The following is a 22,886-nucleotide window of genomic DNA, read 5'->3' as shown; positions in this document are numbered from 1 at the left end:
ACATACAAATTATCAAAATGGATAATATAGCTAATGCAACATTCGAACGACGACCAATAAATGTATGTATTTAAACATATACAACTGCATTCGAAAAAGCTATGAAACGTTTTTTTGTTTAGTATCTGTGCGCCTCGATATTAGCACTGAACTTATCGAGTATTGAAAGCTTTGCCTTGTCAGGATGATATGATTAAATTTGTTCAAATTTTGTTCAATTTGTATATTTATATAAATTTGAACAAATTTATATATAAATATAATATATTTATATATAAATTATAATATTTAATATAATATAATTTATATATTTATATATAAATATAATTATATATAAATATATATAATAAAAATACCTCGCAATCCAGAAACAAGGGGTTTCTGAGGTTATTTAAAGTAACTTTTTCCTTAGCGAAAATGCAATCCGCGGCTTTGTTTACGAGTTATTGACGAAAAACAGTAACCAATAAGAGGCAAGCTCGACTGGCGCGAGACGGCCGAGCCAATGAGCGGAACTGGGCTTCGGGCTGCCTCGCAGCCGAGCTCGCCTCTCATTGGTCACTGTTTTTCGTTAATAACTCGTAAACAAAACCGCGGATTGCATTTTCGCTAAGGAAGAAGTTACTTCAAATAATCTCAGGAACATTCCATTTTCGGATTGCGAGATATTTTTGGGATACTCTGTATATGTATTTGAAAAAGCAAATCTGTTCAATAATTTTTAGAAATAGTATCTTTATTCTTTCAATAATTGTAAAATAAATAAAATATGAAACCAATCATTTAACTGACGATTTTAGATTTAGCGTTAAATCATTATACCATCTATGAACTTATATCTTCGTAGTGATTCATGTATTCAGAAATCGAATAGGTTTCTTCAAAATTTATAGGAAAAACATAGCACGCTTTTCACATTTAATTAAAGTTGGAAGGATTTGCTTCCAAGGTATTTTCTGTAATAATAGTTGGTTATTTCTAAACTATGCAGTCGGTGTTGTATAATTTTCTGCCTTGCATTGAATTATGTGGACACGCAGTCGGTATGTTTTGTAAATTAGGCTCCACATTCAAAGTAAAACCGTATGTACCCTATAATTACCCTTTCTGACAATTGCCTGAACAAATAACACAATATTACTCGAATCGGTGGTTTTCTCTAGAAATAAACGTATGTAGCTCTCGCGAACATGCAACCAATAATAAGTAAAATGGGCAATAAACCGGGTAATAACAGTAAATGCACTCTCGTACACTCCGCTACAAAAGGATGTGTAATTTTGTTGATTTTCGCAAATACAGTTGAATAACGAAATTTCTTGTATCATATACCAGTTTTCGGTTTGCAATAGTTGGCACGAGTTCAGGGTAAACTCTTCTTGTTTGTATACCGGCTTTACCCTGCTACGGTGTTCATAAAAACTTGCACAAATGGTGACTTAAAAACTACGTACATATCTTTCGAAACTGAATTTTAATGCTATGTTTATAATGTATAATTTTAAATAGAATCATAATGCACGCACTTCTCGAACAGTGTTATGCAGTGGAACTTCGTTTACATGCACTGTATTTAGATGAACTTCATTAATGTGAATACTGTTTATATTACCATCATCTACGTAAATTCCCCTTTATATGACCTCTATTCATATGAACTAAATTTTAGCAGTGCCTAATTAACTGACCTCTGACTTAAACTGAATTCTTTCATATGAATGTGAACTGCTATAGAACGGACAAAAAATCATGAATCAATGCTGGAAATTTTGGACTGAATACTGGATTTTCATTATGTACCACCTAATTGTGTGAACCAACTCATTTCTTGATGAGTTCATAGAAATAGAGTTCTGCTTTACTGCAAGCACATAGATAGAACTAAGTCGATACAGCACTAAATAAAATCATATAAAATTACTTTTGAAATGGGGGGGGGGAATTTTTTCCCGACATCATTGCATGGATAGGAGCCATTAATATTGTTCATATAAAGTGATCTGTTCAATGAATGAATTAACGTGTATTGGGATTATGGCTTGGATTATTTCTTTAATTAAATATATAATATAAATTCTTTTTCTTAAAACTTTTATTTTTACTTTTATTTGAGAGAAGGTATACATATATATATATACATATATGTACGAATGACTGAGCGACCAAATTCAACTAAGGTACCGGCGACTGAATATCGCCCGCTTATACTATAATCTTTTTGATGTGGTCTTCTCCACACATCAATCAAAGACGGTCATTCATCGTGTTTTACCATTGTATGCTACCGCCGGTGTGCTCTAACGACATCGGCGATAATGTATCGCGGTATTTATAAAATACAGTTTATATTATCGCCGTTACACGTTTAAAACACCGGCGAAAATGTAATCTGATATTTTCGAACCTCAGTCCTATGTAAACAATAGATTAATTTTTGTCCGAATAGTTACTTTTTCAACAACGTGAATTAACGTTTATCGTTTTATATGAAAAAGTAGCGTTTATCGCACTCTTTTCACATCAACATTTATACTGTCGTTCTATTATACTTCTACAGATGTCTCACAGATGTCATTGTTTTGTTTATAATTTGTTTCACATTTCATTTGTTTAATTAGTAGTTGTCTTAACACTTAAAGCTACCGTGGCGATCGAAATGAAGTTTGTTATTTTAAAATCGCTGAAATTATAAAGAGTCTTTCGTTAACACTAAACCTTCCGCGATCAAAGTGACCGCCTTCTTATTTTGCAATTTTGCAAAGTTCCGAGACTCCTTCGTGGAAAACGCTTGAATAAGTTATACAGGGTTCCCCGGAAAGAATCATCCGATTTCAAAAATTTATATTTTTAAAAATTACATACAGAAAATTATAATTCAAACACGAATATAACGGGAAAATGTGTGAGTTTATTGGATTATTTTCTCTCTTTTGAATACTCAGAAGTTTTTCCTTCTAGCATATAAGTTACAAAAACGAATCGACGCCGAGAGTCTCGCCAGAGTACCATTAGATAAACAATGATTTCATATGTATATAGAACAGAGTGCTCTTTGTCTTTAGGTGACGTTTTTGGTTTCGTCTTTGTGAATAGTCTTCAGTCTCCTGGAGCAATCAGGAGAGTAAAGACGGTCCTTCCTCGTACATCAAATTAATAAACTAAAAGGGATAAGTTTAATTCACTGCGTTTTACTTTTATTTATCTACCCATTTCCAATAGAGTTTTTGTTTACAAGTGTTCAATATGACTTCCTTTCGTTACACGTATGATATCATTGCGATATGAAAGTTCTTGCCAAACACGGTGTAATGTATCTCTGGTAATTGTTTGTACAGCATCACAAATGCGTTTTTTCAGTTCATTTACACTTGCAGGTAAAGGTGGTACAAAGACAAGATCCTTCACAAATCCCCAAAGGAAGAAGTCGCATGGGGTTAGATCGGGTGATATCGGAGGCCAACTGTGTAGAACCATATTATCGGATGAACTGCGACCAATCTGACGGTTTGGTAGTTCCGTGTTAAGAAAATTCCGAACCTCCAAGTGCCAATGGGGTAAAAAGTAAAACTCGCTCATTTTCCCGTTATATTCGTGTTTGAATTATAATTTTCTGTGTGTAATTTTTTAAAATATAAATTTTTGAAATCGGATGATTCTTTCCGGGGAACCCTGTATTACTGGAGCAAGTCTTATAATAACAACTTTACAAATTCCTAATAAATTCGGTCTTCTCACTTTTGTGAAGCAGTACATGCCAGTTAGTATTATTGCTTGGTAGGTTTAGTGTTAAACAAATTATTTGATGCAAACACATATTATAATAGAACTGGCAAGATGTCCAAATATATTTAATCTTGTAATCCTTGTAAAGCTACACATGTCATGTCAGACATCTTTAGTGTTCAATAGGTTTAGTGCTAACGACGTCCCATACGTTCGAGGTAACTATCGTTACTTGAAATCGATAATTTCAATGAAGCTATGAGAAATTCGTTTATGTAATATCATTCATTGGAATATTACTGTTCACTCGTTAAAACTTTTCGTGCATTCCATTGTCCGTTTGACATAATTATCAAAAATTCGAAAATGTTAGGGAAAATCTCAGCCGAACATTATACGAAGTCTGAAAACAGTATAGTGAATTAAATCCGAATTAAAATCTGCAATTTTTAAATCTGTATACAACAAAAAAGTGTCTTATTATTTTCTCAACACGAAATTTTTTTTTTTTTTGTATATGTTGAAAAAGAAACTTTAGCCTCGGACAAAAATTAATCTATAGTTTACTTAGGACTGAGATTCGAAAATATCAGTTTACATTTCCGCCGGTTCCGTCAGCGCGCACCGATGGTGATGTAAACTGTATATTATAGATACCGCGATGTATCATCGCCGGTGTCGTTAGAGCACATCGTGCTCTGACTGTTAGTGATCCCAGTATCGCGTATACAATGTAAAACGCGATGACTGACTGTCTTTGATTGGTGGAGAAGACCACACCAAAAAGGGCATATAAGCAGACGATTTTCAGTCATCGGTCTCTCAGTTGAATTTGGTCGCTCAGTCATTTCGTACATATACCTTCCCTCAAATAAAAGTAAAAATAAAACTTTTAAGAAAAAGAATTAATATCATATTCATTTGAGAAATAATCCAAGCCATAATCCCAATAGTATAAATGACACATTGAACGATTTGTTCACTTTTTTCATATATTATTTATTTATTTTACTAATAAAAAAAATAGGCCTAGGCCCTTGGAGTACAAAAAATTAAAAAATAGAAACATAGAATTGTGTTACAGATCAACGATGACGAAAAAGAAAGAAAGAAAAAGGAAAAAGACTAAAAGTAAAATTGAAAGTTGTTGATCAGTCTGGCTAGTGAACGTACAGGAACCTTTGGATCGCAGGTGAAAAAGTTTATCCCAGCGGTATGACAATTTGCTAAGGAAAGAATTCTGTTCATAGGGTCCGAATTAGTGAATCTCGAGACAGGTCATTTTGGCAAAAATAATGATGATGATCTTATTGACGACCTCGGAATATTAAAATAGACGTGTCCTAAAATAATAAGGTTATTTACAGCACCACTGATAATCTTATGTAGAAAGCATAAGTCACACATAACCCTCCTGTGTGTACCAAAAAAAATTTGGTAGCGACTCATGATATTGGAGTAATCGTGATCTCTAACGGGCATAGGAGTTCCCGCTTTAAATGCTAAATAGCGGAATGCTTTATGCTGGATAGTCTCCGGTCGATTACTTTTTTTTATTGTTAGTCGTGGCCCAAATTATAATTATAATCTAGTAATGAACCGACTAGTGAAATATATAAGTACCGGAAGGTAGCTGACTTCTTAAACTCACTACAGCTTCTGGAAATAAATCCTAATGTTCTACTAGCTTTAGTAACCGTTTAGTGAATGTGGAAAGCAAAGGAAAACGTATTGGAGAACCAGACACTTAGATCGCGTACTAAGGATTTGGTAGGAAGTGACGAGTCCTGCAAGGAGTAGTCAAATGTTATTGGAGATCTATTCCGAGAAAATCTAATCACGGAGCACTTACTGATATTAAATTCCGTGCCGTTAAGGGAACACCAAAACTCTAGGTTAGATATGTCCTTCTGGAGTTTACGCAATCAATGGTTGAGGAAATGCTCGCTGTTTTCGATGACGATTGAGACATCATTTATAAAATAAATAAATAAATGGATCAAGGTGGTAATCCTGGGGGACTCCAGACAGAAATAAAATTTTTCAAGAAATATTGTCACCTGTTCTAACAACTTGAGAGCCTCCTGTAAGATATGGAAAAAGCCGTGTATATCAATCCCAGCTAGTTTGTCGACAAAAATATAATGGTCGACAGGATCGAAAGCCTTTTTCAAATCAAAATGGAGAACTGGATAAATAGTTACAGTAGACGGAAAGATTGGAGACAGTGGATCGATCCTTCACGAAGCCATTCTGGGAATTAGATATCAGGTTCGAAAAAATAAAATTAAGCATTTCAGTGACAATACTTTCGAAAAGCAATACATTGACAATACTTTTTTATTATGTAAAAACTAACGCCCGATTTTGTTGTCTATTCATTTTCCACGTATATGTATAAATAGTTGTTCGATTTTCGTGACAACGATGCCTCAACTAAAGAAAATTTATTGGTTATTTTCGATTTGTTTTTTATATAGCGTCACTCCCTCCTCGGTTATATACCATCGATGCTGGGACGCCCTGTATTATAGCTTAAACCCATTGCCGTCTAAAAAACGATTTCCGCGACCGTGCGATCACCTTGTCAGCGTATTTTTCAATTGCCCAATTTCCCGCCAAGAAATCACGCGTATCGCGAGTGCGGTTGCGATAGCGATGGAAGCACGCGTGCAGCAGCTGTGCGTCGCGTCGACGCGCGCGTACTACACGGTAAGTGCATAGTATAGAAAGAGATCGAGTGTAGTGAGACGCTGGCGTATAGACGTGTACTAGAGGGAAGGAGGAAAACAGGGGAAAGCCGGAGAACGGTTTAGGTAGCGTTGGTGGTGGATGCGATGGAGGATGGAATAGCGGTGGGTAGCGGCGGCAGTGGTGGAAGCGGTGGACGCGGTGGAAGCAGCGCAAAGCAGACACTGCGAGATCTGGCGAAGCGAGGGTGGAGGGGAGCGAGTGGCAGCGTAGCGGCTCGTTTAGCACGCAGGATCAGCTTGGGGGAGAGCCTCGCTTCGTCGCTTTTACCTCGCGCTAGCTAGTAGCTCCGCCGCATTCGTACGTGATACGAAAGACACGCGCCCGATAGAGTTGCGTACAGGTTCGTCGAATCGCTCCGAAATCGTCTGCGTGGGTGTGTTCTTCATTTCTTACTTTTCCCGTCTCGCTTTCTCTCCCTCTTCCTCTTTCTTTCTCTCTCTCTCTCTCTTTCCCTCTCTCCCTCTCTCACCCTTCACCACCCTTTCTATCCCTTGAACTAGCCTTCTCCCCTTGACTTCTCGACTCGACCCCTGTGGTCCTCCTCCGCCGTGCATTTTTCGAGCAAACCTTCCCTCTCCCCCTCACCCTCCCTACCCCTTTCTCTCTCTCCACTGTTTTCTCTCTTACTTCTTACGACTCGAGTTTCTCGTTTGCCAATGTGATCGATCTTTCCGCGCGCGTGGAGGCAGACTCGGTTGTCGGTGCACCTCGCAAGGGCGAAAGGCAACAATCCGCAGGCAGAAAAGGGACGGGAGGGTACCGCGTGCGTGCTGCTCGACGGTGTCGCGAGCGCCGAGTACGCACGCCCGTTGACAGGGACAGAGGTGAAACAGGACGCGATAGGACGGTCTAGGGGCGATCGTCGGCGACGCTGTGCCGTCATAAACGTTCCTTCGCAAACGGCCTTAACTGAGAGAAGGAGGAAGAGTTGACGAGAGAGCGGGCCGGAGAGAGAAAGCGAACACGAGAAAGAAAGAGAGAGAGAGAGAAAGGGCGATCACCGACAAGAGAAAGAGCTTACAGGTAGAATGTCTAAGCCGCGGTGTAGTACGATTTAGAAGCTTAAAGAACGCGGCACGGCGACAGCACACACACTGCTGCGTGTCCGAGCGCGACGGTAATTGGCGTTGGTACATCTGCTCCCGCACCGGGAACCAGTGAACGAACCGAGAAATCCCTCTCGGAGGGAAGAGCGGACGAAAAAACTCGGCAAGAGAGATTAAAGAAGTCTGGAGCGAGGTTTCCGCGAAACACACCTAGCTGCTGAGCTCCGGAGTTTCCAGGCGAAAGTCGAAGCAAAGTGCCCCGGTGTAATCGTGTTGGAAATTCCACGAGGATTCGCTGCGATTCGCTGCGATTCTCTTTAATCCTTTCCCTGCCGATTGCTCTCTTCCCCGATTGTCCGCGAGATTCGCGATACTTGTACGTTCTAGTCACTTCTAAGCTCTGTTTCTTGTTGTCCCGAGCACCCTCGGTGCGTCCTTCCAGGTCACGTGCTCCCGTGAACATACCCAAAGCCGTGCGAGCATCGTAATATCGGGTCTCTTCTTCGTCGTTCGCAGGACGTGCGGGTGCAGGACCTTCGGCGAATTGTGCGTGCGCGCGAGGGATAGCGCGACGGACAGGGTGCGAAGAGTGAAGTTGAAGTGCGCGGCTGTACAAAGGTTGTAAAGCGGTTGTACGAATCGGCGTCGTGCGGGTGTGACAAGAGTTCGGTGTCTTTGAACTGGAGAAGTTTGAAGCGGTGAGAAATCCGCAAGCGGTGAACTCGTCCATTTGACTGTTAGGCCAACCGACTAGCCAGGCCAGTCGGCTCTAAACGCTCGAGTGCACCAGTTTGAGGACGCGAGTTTTTCCGTTTCCGTGGCGTGGCGTGGCCTGCCGTGGGTTCGTCCTTGTCCTCGTCTTCGTCCTTGTCCTCGTCCGAAGTCATACAGCCGAGGAGAACCTGCAATTTCCACGAAGCTGCGTCCGAAACTGTCCGCCTTGCTGCATCCGCTGGAGTCCGTACGTTGATCAGCCGGTAAGATTCGCTCTGTGCCTCGCAATTCGTTCGTCGTTGCGACGGAAGACGACCGTTCGACGGAAACTGTATTCCTCGGCTATTATGCAATGCGAGGCGTCGCACGGCGGTACTTGTTTCCAGACAGTTGGCCGAAATGCAATTTTCGGTGCATGTTACAGCAAAAACGGTGCTGTAGTAGGCTCGTATGTACGTGTTGTATACATTTCAAAGCAGCAACTGACGTATGAAATTTTCGAATGTCATTTTATATATTAGGTTGGAAACTATGAAACAGGCGTTGAATGATGTAAATCGCGTTTCGTTTCCATCTGGTTTCGGAGAAAAATAAAATAAAAATGCGATACAAGCGCGAAAAAAGTTTTACGAAATGAGTAAGAATACCATTAAAATTTATAAATAAAAATATCGAGCGCACATTATAATGAACACAGTCGCAGCTGAACACAGACTAAACAAAAACGTCCGTTTCATAGTTTCCAACCTAATATATATATATATAATATTGACCGTCAAAGTTGACGAATTCTCCTATTTCGTAATTATATACGATATAATATAATTATATATAACCAATTACCTGTTTCTTTGTCGAGTATGCTCGTCATACAGAAATGGCAGTATTTTGTAGTAATTGCAATTTTAGTTTAAACTAATATATATTCGTAAACTTTAACATGTTTAAACATTTGGAGGCCAAGAGGACGTAAAACGAGCAGATACAAAAATTTAAATAGTTATTGTGAAAAATCTGTATATAGTGTTTAGGTTAGGTAGTATACTCGTTATCGTCTACAATCTATTTACAGGATATGATTTTTGACAGGAAATGATTCAACAAATATCTTAATCCAGGCATACATTATGATAAAAATGGTGAAAAGTTTTAAGAGCCTGATGTAGAAAGACATAGAATTATTTATAATTTCCTTAAACAATGTTCAGAAAGAATTTTTTGAGTAAGAATTCTGCTAAATAAACTATCTGGTTGAAAGCATTAATAAATAAATAATTAATCATTTCTGTGCTCGATAAGTTTAGTGATAATTTAGTCAACTATCATTTTCAATCGAAAAATTATAACCGTTTTCTGCCCATTTTGAAGATATCGAAGTTTAAAGTATCAAGTAGTGACTGGATTTTTATGCAAAATAGAAGTTGTCCACCTTAATTACAACGAAATAAAGTAAAATAAAAGTTTTTTTTCTTTCTTAGTAGCTTTAATAGGTTGAAAATAGTGTAACAGTATTCTGAAAGTATTTTAATCTTTCTACTGTTTTGTATTCCACTTACATATTTTTATCAGGAATGCATAAAATCTGCAGTCTACTTGATACCTAATTATTGCCAAACATTGGAAAATTATTGATATTTACAAGAAATAAGGTAAAAACAATGTCAGCGATGTCTGATTTTCCATTTTGAGTTTTGTATTTTTGATAATATATTTAAATTCAGCAACCTCGAAAATATAATACAATACTGATTTCTATGAAAGTCGTACGAAGTTACGAATTGTGACCAACCATTTGGGAAAAGGTACCACTATGCGACGTAATCAAGAAACACTCGAGAGATTAGGGTGTCCTCTCCAGTGGATATACACTTAAACTACGTGTTTGTTGGAATGATCATCCGCAAATCGTTATTTAAACCCCTCAATGATATTATCGTAAGCGTACTGTTTGACTACTAATCTTTCCGGTGCCGTCTACAATGAAAAACTCGATGAAAGAAATATTTACGTTTTATACTTGCTTTTCGTTGTTAATGTCATTCAGATCGTATTACTTGGATTTACATTTTAATGATATTATAAATCATATAAAGACCAAGGTAGATTAAATTTTTTATAAATACCGCAAATTAAACAATCTGGCTCTTAAGATTAAAAACAGTTAATGTTCATACATCGCTGACCAGATTGTGTAATTTTTTGATCGAAATAGCTTTTCCTGATTACAAGATTTTGCGACAACAGTGTCAAAAAAATCAATGAATCAACAAAATCGTTTAACCAGGTAACTGTAGCGACCTCTTTGGGAAGTATGTGTACCTTAAATATGTCGCAGAAAGTAAGAAATCAGGATTATATTACCTAACTTAGGCACTACATATAATTTTTTCATAATAATTATTTATATTTTTGTACTTGTTCGTTTTATTTCTTCTCAGTAGACAGTCACCTTACCCACTCCGGCAATCGACGAATGTTGAAACATGCATAAATATTGAGGTATATATCGCGATATGCATATCACAATTTTTTTTTCTCTTAAATCGCATTTTTTAGGTTAAAAAATTGCTTGTTTCAATGTAATAATGTTTAAAAGTACTTGATCTATACTTGCGATATAAACCCAATAAGTAGTAACTTTCTTCCTCACAGCAAAAACGTCGACAAACATTTTCATTCTTTTTTGACGATGTCGCAGTTCTGCAAAAAATCTGAGGAAAATTGAGCGCACTGCTTGCGATACTACCTTATCAGAGAATTAATTTCAAGTTGGCTTAGTATTTTTGTTTTCGAGATATCTTCAATTTTCAGATTATTTTTAGTTTTCCATTTCCGATAACCACAACTTGCAACCGAAAAATCTGAAAAAATTCTTGATGTCCGAAATAAGCCACATTTTTTTTCAAAATCTTAAAAAGTCACCGAAGGAGGAAACTAGGCGGAAAAGCACCCAAATTTAATTTGCCCTGTAACTACCTTCACGGACAAGTTACAGGGTTGAAATTTTGCATAGATGAGTTTTTCTTGATCAGCTATATCGAACGGTATAATACTCATTAAAAAACCTCTAAGGGCAATTTTGACTATCTTAATCGGCTAGGCCCTTTAGGGGTGTATTTTAGTTTTCACTAAAATTGTAATTTAAACAGCAAATTTTCATGCGCGACGAGTATACTGATCATAACGCAAGATATTGCCATTTCTTCACGACGAATATACGCTTGAAAGAGTTAATATTCAAACATCTCTGAACGGAATTCTAACATCTCTTGAGAGTTATAGCTTCTTTGAGTACAAGATATTGCGAGGAATACGTCAAACGATCAATGAATAAGTGAAAATGTTCAATGAGTAATTCTCCAGTGAATGATATTGTACAAACGAATGTATCATAGTTTCATTGAACGTTCCTTAAAATACAAATTATAGATTTCAAGCAGTATTATTTATCTTAAAACTACTAATTAAACTGCTAATTAAACAAGTAAAGTTGGAAACAATTTATAAGCAGAAACAAAATCACATCTACAAGACATGTGTAGGTGTACAGTAGATTTACTGTATAAATTTTTTAACATGAGAATGATACGATAAAGTTACTTTTTCATATGATACAAAAAACGTTTATTCCCCCTGGAGGGTGTTTAATTAACTGCACACATCACCCTGCTTGCATTCAATCGACGAACAACGAACAATCATGCCTCCACTTTAAAAACGTTTATCATCAAACACAAGAAGCAGATCACTTTCAAAACTACTCCGCTAGCAATATTATGGTAGTAATATACATAAGGCAGCTTGCGGGATCAAAAATAGTAACTAAAACAATCCGTTGTTTCTTTTTAACGAGTCGCTTCGAAAGGTTTGCATTCGATTCTGTTCTATATTCGGTACCGTTATCGAAAAATTTGAAGCGACTGCATAATTCATGACGGTCCGCTATTTTCCTCTCGTCCATCATTTCAGATTCCCTTGCCATGCTCGGATCACCTTACTCCCGCGCTGAAAACTTCTTCGAAATTAAAGTTACTGGAAAAAGAGCGGTAGTATTTTTGCTCTCACGTCGTAGCCGCACATTTTCGTTCCGACGATTATTACATTTCCATCGGTAAAGCTAATCCGAGTGAGTGTGGGGCGTCACGGATGGCGAGTTCGACCATCTCTTACGTTCATTTAGGTGTACGTCGGAAAATGATCGCGCGAAAATGATTCCGGCGGAATCGATTTGCGGTTTCAATCTCTGTAAATACATACAGTGATGTGCACAATTATAGACATAAAGTAACATCTACATATTTAGCGATATTTGAACGATAACGTAACGAAATATCTATTATTACTAACGTTCTCTAAAAGAAAATGATAGTAAGTAATAAAAACGTAATATAAAGTAACTTTTACATTTTTTGTGATATTTAAACAAAAACTTAACGAAACATCATGTACGTATGTTTCCATATTAGAAATAATAGAAAATAGAAATATACGAATATGATAAATTGTCTTTGTTTAAATATCACCAAAAATATAAAGGTTACTTTGAATCTGTAATTATTCACACCACTGTATTACAACTAAAATATACAAATATTTGCAAATGCTATTTTTCTCAACTGTGTTAACATATACTTCATTTGAAATAGTAATCTTTTTCTGTATTAAATGAAATAATAGTTGAAATACTTAGTTGATTTTACAAATGTGTAATAAATATTTAAAATATATATATTTAGATTTATATTTTACAATATAAATCTGAAGTACTTAGTTGAAATAAATATTTCCTTTATCGTGCGTGAAATGAAACATTTGAATATTATTTCTACGAAATTTTGCTGATCAAGCAACTGTGAGTATATCTTGACATTCGTGTTTGCATTTGAGATACGTGTTATTTATATACGTATATTGTTACAATCAAACAGATGTTAAATGTTCCGACTACATACATTATTTAAGAAAAGCTTATTCTTCCAAACAATGTGTATTTGTAATTTTTCTATAGGTTTATTTTTTCTCGTATATATTAATCACAAGAAATAGAATCTCAAATAATCAATAGAAATTTAAACACATGAAATACTATCTCGATTAATTTTTTCCTGAGCATCGCAAGAAGATACACTATTTCTATTAATAATTTTCTTTATCGTAGTATAAATAACTATTTTCGATATATATATATACTTATTTCTATGATGTCAAATAAATCTTGAAATATTATTTCATACAAACAGGAGCATTTAATCGACTATTTCCATTAGCTTTCCAAAAAATCTTCCGAGGTCTAAAAGCAAACGTATTCCCAAGGAAGTTGCGAAAATAATTTGCTTGATATTGGAGTGTTCTTTTTATAGATACATCGATCCGACGTATAATCGGAATGAGCTTTCAGTAGTTTCGTCTTATTCGGTTCCTCTAATAAAAAGGAGTTTTTTCTAATAACTTGCTTACAGATAATTGCAACAAAATGACAATGATACGCTCATGTGTGTGATGTAACGCGTGCCCCGCCTTTTGAATGACAATAAAGGAATATCAAATTTTCGATTTGTCGCACAATTTCCTTTCTAATTTTCATTTCGACATTACTGCTAAATGACGAACAACACTCATCGAGAAAAGAGAACAGTTACTACTTCTTCAGATGTCCATTATTATTAGACTGCGAATTCTACGCATTTATAATAAAAGTGGTTAGGCAAAATTTAAGACAATGAGACTATTAAAAGAATTTAAGGACGTGTATATATTATTTATGAAGTTATTTAAGGAAGAAAAACAATTCTGTTTGACTCGTGTTTGTTGCAATTGATGAAGATAATTTTTATTTTTCATCGAGATCCGCAGACTAGTTATTATACCTGACAGGAATTTTCCACCAAAAATGATCAAATCAATAATATAAGTTATTCGCAATGTTCAACTTTAGTATTAGATTAGAGCAATAATTAGAGCTCTAACTATTGCTTAATTAGAGCAATAATTTATTTGTACATTATAGTAAATTGTTCATTAGTGATGATAAGTATTCATGAAAACAAAATAAGTTCGAAAAATACGAACATTAATTAATTAATTTATTACATTCTTGCAACATCTCTCTCTACAAATTCGATTGTAACATTTCGTGTTCATCTTCCAATGCTGTCGTGCAAGCACGCCGATTGTAAATTCTGTCGCGTCAGCAAATTATTCATGAAACAGTCTAAAACAGCATGAATATTAATATAAAAAAAATGTCCCCGACACGGTTCGTGCTCAATAAAGTTTCCAGAAACTATTTTTCCTGTAGGTGCGTTTATCGGGCTCGTTTACTATGCAAATAATCACGTGATTATACATAATGACACGTTTTCGCGTATGAAAGGGCAGTAACGATCCAAAAATACGTATTTACTTGATAAACCGGCAATTGCTGGCGGGTCGATATTTCAGTTACAAGTGAATTGTAGGTGTTTGTTAAGTCGTTGCCAGCTGATTCTGATCAATGTTATTCCTTAGGGCGGCACGCAGCGCGAGTCAAGTCGAGTCTCTCGGACTGTTGTTTTAATGTCGGCTGCAAACGCGAACCGTTCTGCTGGAATGATCGTTTCGTAATGCTGTCAATAAATCAATAGCAGAAGTAAATTAGAATTTAGTGCAGCCTTGAGCTAGAGCTGATTCGGAAATATTCGTTTAGCTGGATCTTCGTGCGCATTGGGGGTTACATTGCTCATCCTTGACATTCCGAACGGTTCATCCTTGCAGACTTGGGAATCTTCGATACAGATTATGGTTGGTCGCTGGTTCATTTTAACAATAGCTTTACGGAGCACTAAGAGCGACTGTATTATATCGCTTTAAAAAAATAAGAAACACATATTTATTCGGATTTTTAGCGATTTTTATCATAATATACTGTCATGGACAAATATGTATATGTGGACACTATGTAATTACTCATTACTCATTACACTCCTATGTAATTACATAGGATTACATTTATGTAAAATTAAAAACAAAAGAGTCTAGTGACATAATTCTGGTAAATTACACATTAATAGATCAATTACAATACTTTGAACAGTGCTTGAATGAAGCTCTTAAAATTTTCAATTGATTCAGATGTAACAATTATTTTGTGACTTTTAACTTTTCTGTTCTTAGAAAACAGTTATAAATTCACTGAAACTTGTGTTCCATATATATACATATGCATAAACAGACAATTTTTATTTTTTCAGAAATGGGAAAGAGTTCAAGTGGAACTGTAACAGCTTTCCGCGTTGAAAAAGTTGAACAAATTGTTTCTTCAAAAACAGTAATTTTCATTATGCGTGTAAGTTATCGAGACCTAAAGAATGCATTGATTCAATTTTCGTTTCATGCTCAAATAAAAGCGTTGAAAAACTTGACTTTCTAGTTTTCGTTGTCATTTCACTCAATTGCAATTTTTGCAAATAATTTTATATGCATTGTTATAACAAAGTAAGTTTTCCATCATTTGAAATAAATTCGAATCGTTTGGTCCAATTTTAGAAAAGCTATTTCGTTTTAAGGGACGTCCTCATATATTTGTCGAATATATCTGTGTAGACTACAACAAGTTTATTGAATAAATTTTCTGTAAATGTATGTTCGCAATTTCAATAATCGTAAAAATTATCGTAAATACTATATACATTAATCGTAAAAACTATTATCAAATAATCCTTTTCCGTATACGATACGATTTACAGTCGATAAACGTTTATTTATTGCTGTATAGTAACATCTGGAAATTTTAGATTTAATTCTGCAAATTTAAATAATGGTATAAACAAAGTTACAGGAATTCATAAAATGAAACTTCTTATTTCATTATAACGCTCTACATACTTGCGCTTAAACAATGGTTTACATACGAGGGTATTGTTTTTTAATTTTAATAATCGGAATTCTATATTGGAAAAGTTACACATGTTCGAAAATACCTGTAGTTTCATTATCCTCGTTCGCTGGTGAGACCTTGGTAATACTTGCGGATACTGTTTGACCCAAAAACTATCGAGCAATGAAGTAATGCTACTTTTACGTACACAATTGTTTACTACTGGACTGTGGTTTTTTATGTAAAGTAAGTATGTAAGAAAGGATAAACATACAAGAAAGGACTCATTTAGGAATTTCTTTTTTTTATGATTACTTTGACCAGTTGGAAATTGTACGTTGGTAGTCTTAAATTAATTGAATTTTTCCACTTTGTTCAGATAACACTAGTGCATTTTTGCCGTAAATGCATAAAATCTGCAACCTATTTATTACTCACGAAAACGAACAAGAAAGCTTATAATAAATGCTCTCATTAACATTTTTGGACCGATATTTTTTACGACATAAAATGGACGAATTTAGTATTACGTGGAAAACGTGAATAAATTGATTTTCGTATTACTTCATCAAAATATAAAAACTGCAATTATCAGTGGACATCCATGTAGTCAAATTCACTGCGCGAGAGAAGTGCATAAAAAAAGGATGTAATATTTTAAAAGAAAATTAGTTTGTCACAGTGCTGCAACTACTTTGGTTTCTGTAAAACACCTTCGAAGTCTCCTCTTACAGCCACAATATTAAAAACAGAATTCAATATTGTGAATTTACTGGAAAAATTACTTAATAAAATGTCGTGCTTTAGTGAAATAAATATAGCTGGATTCAGAATGATTTATAATTGCATCAAACAATGTTTAGTAACAATTTGGAAACAAATAACAATAATAAGCAAATAAGTAATTATCGAAGATGCATGCATGTAACAATCCTGTATTAGTGAAATAAATCATCTAGTTTACAGCATCAATAAATAAATTAATACCTGAACTTTTAATGTGAGATCGATGGAATTTGTCAATGAAACCAAGTTGTTACATATTTCGTGCATAACAATTCAAGCGACCAAAATTGTGTGACATCTTCGCTACAGGTTCTGAGTATATTTCACGAAGAATAATACAGTTGACGTACCTGTAATTAAATGTTTTCTGACTGCATTTATAATTCGACACGCGGAACGCTTTAAAACCGTTACTAGTCGTGACAAAGCAAATGTGTATTTTACATTTAGAACATTTCGCCATGGTAAGTCCTTTACGTCCAGGATATTTGCATCTCTGTCGATTCCAGTCTATGACTGGTCAGTTCTGGCTAATGGCATTTTCCGGGCTTTTCTCTCGTCGAGCAAGGATATTTTGTATAGCATATAAGTTCACTGCATAAGTTTCACATAATACAGTGGTGTGAGCAATTATAGACTCAAAATAACTTTTACATTTTTAGTGACATTTAAACAAAAACTTGACAAAATATCGTATTTGTATATTTCTATATTAGAAATAATGGAAAATAGAAATACACAAATACGATATTTTGTTAAGTTTTATATTGGAAATAATAGAAAATAGAAATAAAAAAACATTTAAACAATTTGAAAATATGAATGTCATATTATTAAAACTACCAAGGAAAGAAATAAATATCTATGTAATTTCTGCATCTTGGAAGCAATGAGGACAATATTTATTTTGCATAAATATCCACAATCTACATATGTATAACGTCCAGTGATATTGTATAGGGTAAAGGTGCAATCACTATAACGGCCTGCAACATTTCTCTTATTTTTAATAATGTGGAAAAATGGTGTATACGAAATTTGCACGGTGTAAATAATAGGGTTATATATACCCACGCAAATTATGTTTGCATCAGAATATGACCCTATGTGTATCTTGCAAGATTTGTGCATACCATTTTTCCATGTTATTGTAAATGATATAAATATTCGAAGTGGACACAGTTATTGCCCCACCTCGTGTATGCAACATATTCCTCGATTTCTTTATTTAAGCTTACTCGAGCCTTTAAGTAAAGTTTGCACAACTATATATACTTTCTGTAATTTCTGAATACATTTTTAATAACGTTAACTACTACATATCAACTTTTTGGGAGTTTAAATACATTTTTCTTCATTAAGATATTCCACGAAATGTTCGACATTTGCATTCGTACGGCAAACTTATTACTTCTTACTTCGGTTTTATTGATTTATGCAGTTCAATAAAGTGAAGTTGGCACTGCACCTGCATGCAGGTAATCTCCAGATATATCGTGAATGTTGTGAAGTAGTTAGATATTATTGGGAATTACTTGTTCTCCCATCCAACCTAAAAGGAGACCTTCAAAAATTAAGCAGAAATAAAATGAAGTCTTTCATTAGTCAAAAAATGTCGACCATGTATTAAAAAGAACTACTACATTTTTTAATCTGGAGTTTCTTACACGTTTTTACTATATTTGTATTCAGGTACACAAATTTTGTTTGCCTTGATTTTCTCAAAAATACAACCTGTACCGACCTGTTCTAAAAATTATTAAGTTGAATAATCTGAAACTTTGCGTATACTTTTATTATAACTTCATTAATTTATAGAAATTTGTTTACCTTTTGGTTTGCTCGATACAGATTGCATTTTTAAGCACATCTAAATAAAAAAATGTGTGTAACTTAATGACAGTGCATGTGCAAAGTTTCAGAGTAATTAATTGAGTAGTTTCTAAAACATGGCGATATACAGATGGTATTTTTTAGCAAATCGAGGTAAACAAATTTGTATAACTTTATGAAACCATAATAAAAGCATGTGCAATGTTGCAGAGTAATTGATTCAACAGCTATCATTTAAATAAAAGGAAATTGAAATTAAATATATTGAAAAAAGTGAAATATATTTAAATTGGAGACGTGTATTTCCAATTTATTCTGTACGATACAGCAACGCAAATTCCGTATATAACAGACAGGTATTGTACAATATTCATGGTCTCCAATCTGCCAAGACTTTAAAATGTCTTGAAAGAGCGCGTACCTTTAAATGTTTCACACAAATATGGTTCGGAATATTCCCGTTGACATCGTTTCGTGAGAATTTCCAAACAAATGGAAATAAACCATGCTTGACCTGATTTTTTATATTTAACTTTTTTACGTTTCGGACCACACGAATGCTTTTCTGGTTTTTGCATTAAAATGTACGAATAGATCGATAACAAGCCTCCTGAGACGAAACTCGGGTTTTAATGCAACCTCGAGCTACTATTCCAATACTATCGTTAAGTCCAGGGTAGTCGTGTTGTGCAGTATATTATAGAATCTATAAATCTATTCATGATCGCGTGATACCCATGTTTCAAGATTTCATTGAACAACAGCTTGATAAAGCAATTATCGTTTATATGTTATCGTAAGACCGTATTTTTTAAATTTTGGTGGAAAGAATCGGGAACGAAAACGTGTTTGTTATCCAATTCGAAACGATTGAACGCGAAAATATTCGTATAATTAAAATATTCTAATATGAAACATTCTGTATAATATGAAATCGAAATAAAATTTTTTGGATAACTAAGCCGAGTTATCAAAGACATTTTTCTTTATTGATAACTGTGGTAAACAACTGAAATAAATTTTATTTATTTGTAACTGTTGCAAGCAATTGTATTCAGTAATAACTGTTAAAATCAATCGAAATAAATTTTTGCTTTTTGATAACTGTTACAAGCGATGATAACTCTTATGTCTAGTCTGCCGATTTCTCTGCAAAGTAAAAATTGTCAACATCAATTGTAACTCATAGAAGACGAATAGAAAATTTATTCTCTCTTTAATAATTAATTAATCAGTTCAAAATAATATCTTGACATTATAAAATTTAGTTAATTTTCTCATAGTTTTAAAATGCATAGCCAGATAAGATGATCGGATGATCCCCTAACCAAATTGACTTTTGTTTAGGTTGAAATCCTCTGATTTAAAATCCTCTCAGGCAATTTTCAAGCCCTTACTTCCACCACCGGGATAGTTACAGGGTGAAATCAGATTAACAGGTGATGCGCTATTTCTTCTGTTCTACTCAACGGAAAATTGTGAAAATATTCAGGAATCTTCTACCTAATGTGGCAGAAATCTCAGAATTTTTTCAGAATTTTTACTTGCAAAATCGTTAAAAAAAAGATCAGGAGGCTTTAAAATGTTGATTTCAGAATGAAGCGGTCGATTCACCACATTCATAAGATTACCCTAATGAGGTGTGAATATTAATCTACATTTTTCAACAAAAAACTGTTCTTAAAAAAGCTTTTCTTACAAAAAAAATTAAAAACCGCCAAAAATTCGAAAAAATGCATGTTTTAAATTGAAGTTTGTTAGACATCAGGTTATTACAAATTCCGTAACGAATTCCATTTATTATATATATAATATTAAACACTCCGATACTCAGAGAAACAATGTAAAAACATAAAACTTTAATTCAAAATGATTGAGTAGTAGTTATTATCCCCTCGTCAATAATAATTATGTAAAATGAAAACAAAATTTTGTCCACATTAAGAGTAAAAACATTCGAATCGAAATAATGATCATCAACGACCATTTTCATGTTGATTACAACAGTCACGGTCCGAGTTTTAAATCGTAATCCTCTGGTCATTTTTGTATAATATTCTGTACTGTTATCTTTTCAAATGAAATAAACGATATAAACAGCGAGAAATGCTGTTGGTAAATGTTACAATAAAACTATTATTACCCGGTAAAATTTTCGTTTCAAGAGCTTCTTACAGTTTGTCATCTCTGTCCTGTGAAATTGATCAAATTTCAGTTTCCTTACGTGACAATATCATGAAATTGAAAATCTTATTAATGTCGTTATAGCAGTATCATGAAATAATGAACCCGATGTGATACAAAGTAATTATTTCCGATCTATATACGAGTTGCTTGCTGCCTGTGAGCGTAGATAATCGAACTGAAATCGCATTTCCTCTATTTCGGATGTCATAGATACGCTGAGGGTCGCTTTATGGATAATTCAAACATTTTAGGTGTTTCAACGTCGCCGTACCGCGACACGTTTGGCTAAACGAATAATTGTCAACCATAGCGCTCGTTCGTAATAACTCGGTTATTTTTATGGTCACAATGACTGTACCAGACGCGGGATGTTATGTCACTTGCATTGTACGCGGACCAATTAATGGCATTGTTTCAATTTAAGAACTGATTTCCTCGGAAGTGACATGATAAATATCTCCTTTTACGCCAGAGGTTATCTATTTTAACTGTACGACTCGCTGTTTGTCAAGGTTTCTTTATTAACTCGTTTTTAATCAATGAACTTGATTCTACGTGTCTCTAACTTTTAGTTTAGTTGAGTTAAAAGAAAACAAGCTTTCTGTCATTTTAAATTATCCGACATTTCATGCGACACACTAAACTATTGTACAAGATTCGTATACTTATCAACCCCTTGCACAATAGCAATGAGTCAGTAATACACCTGATCTGTCAGAAATTGTAAACGAAGAGCGATATCTAGAGATATTATTACAAACTATGTCTGTAAAAATTATTTTATCCATTGAAAATGTGATTTTTTCATTTTTATAGTATCTTTATGCAGAGTAAAAATAACATAAAAATTGCAGTAAACGGAAAACGAATAAAAATATATTCTCTCCGTCAATAAATTTAGTAAATTGAAAGCAATGTGACGATAGCTTTAAAATTTTCTATTATTTTTATTCTTCCGTATCTTGTCTGTCAATTTTTCTCTGAAATGCATGAAATATTTTGTCTAACAATAAAAATAAATTAATAAACAGATCTAAGTAAAGTAGCTATTGTGTCTCAAAATATCTCAAATGTCTCAAAACTTAATAACATACTACGTGCGGAAGAGGTATTAATATCTTTTTAAGAAATTTCATTTTTCTTAAATCTCGTTTTTGAAGAATCCCTCTATGAAATCCTTTGAAATCCTGTGGAAAAAATCCTCATTATATACAGTGGTGTGAATAATTATAGACTCATACTAACTTTTACATTTTCAGTGATATTTAAATAATAACTGAACAAAATATCATGTTTGTATATTTCTACAATTAGAAATAATAGAAATATATAAATATGTTTTGTTATGTTTTCGTCTGGATATTAGTAACAATGTAAAAGTTACTTTGAGTATGTATTTATGCTTGTTACCAAAATCTCATTGTCAGTTTTGCAGATATTAAATGTTTCTTGAAAAGCGGATTTTTAAAAAATTTCTTGATTTTCACGCATTGGACGTGAATAAATCTCGATCTGTGACCTGCAGTGTGTTAACCTTGAACAATTTGGAATCTGGATAATGTCTGTAGCCGCTAAAAGGGTGAACATAGTAGATGACCATAAAGAAATGTCGCAAGTAAACACTCGCGGTTGTTATTGCGCCTCGTAATTCTCAATACTGCGCTGTCTCTCTTATCCTGAGCTGAATGTAAAATACAAGCGTTCATTCACCTAAATGCGGTTACAGTCGGTGCACAAAGTATTCGTATATCTTTTAAAACGGAATAACTTTTTTATGATTAGATCATACAATCTAAATTCTTTTTGGACGTTAGAGGGATTAGTTTACTAGACAATGGTTAAAAATTTGTTCTTAAAAATTGCAATCAGTTTGCACGATGAAAGAATTTAAAAATGATGTCTTTTCAAGTTTTCTATCTGAGTCTATATAATTTGAAAAATGCATAGCGCAGTTTTCAGTTTGAAATATTATCCGATAATAAAATGTG

General features: G+C 34.3%; 2 protein-coding genes across 7 annotated transcripts in view; both read left to right on the top strand.

Moving 5' to 3' along the window:
* The window catches only part of Nca (neurocalcin homolog), a 510,394-nt gene that overhangs the window by 302,044 nt on the left and 185,464 nt on the right, over positions 1-22,886 (top strand). The window lies entirely within an intron of this gene.
* LOC117222608 (neuronal calcium sensor 2) overlaps positions 1-22,886 on the top strand; it is a 414,719-nt gene that overhangs the window by 229,907 nt on the left and 161,926 nt on the right. The window contains exons 1-2 of one of the 6 annotated variants that reach the window (XM_033474756.2): positions 6,659-6,817; positions 8,040-8,500. The exons of 2 other annotated variants lie outside the window; for them this stretch is intronic. The gene's annotated coding sequence lies outside the window, so the exon portion shown is untranslated. Of the gene's footprint in view, positions 1-6,658; positions 7,501-8,039; positions 8,501-22,886 lie in introns of those variants that run through there. 3 more of the 6 variants (XM_033474677.2, XM_033474428.2, XM_033474514.2) reach the window with 3 other exon arrangements.

This window comes from Megalopta genalis, chromosome 1 (genome assembly GCF_051020955.1).
Source record: "Megalopta genalis isolate 19385.01 chromosome 1, iyMegGena1_principal, whole genome shotgun sequence".
NCBI lineage: Eukaryota > Metazoa > Arthropoda > Insecta > Hymenoptera > Halictidae > Megalopta > Megalopta genalis.
The sequence above is the reverse complement of the archived record's forward strand: the minus strand, read 5'-3'. Positions and strand labels throughout refer to the sequence as shown.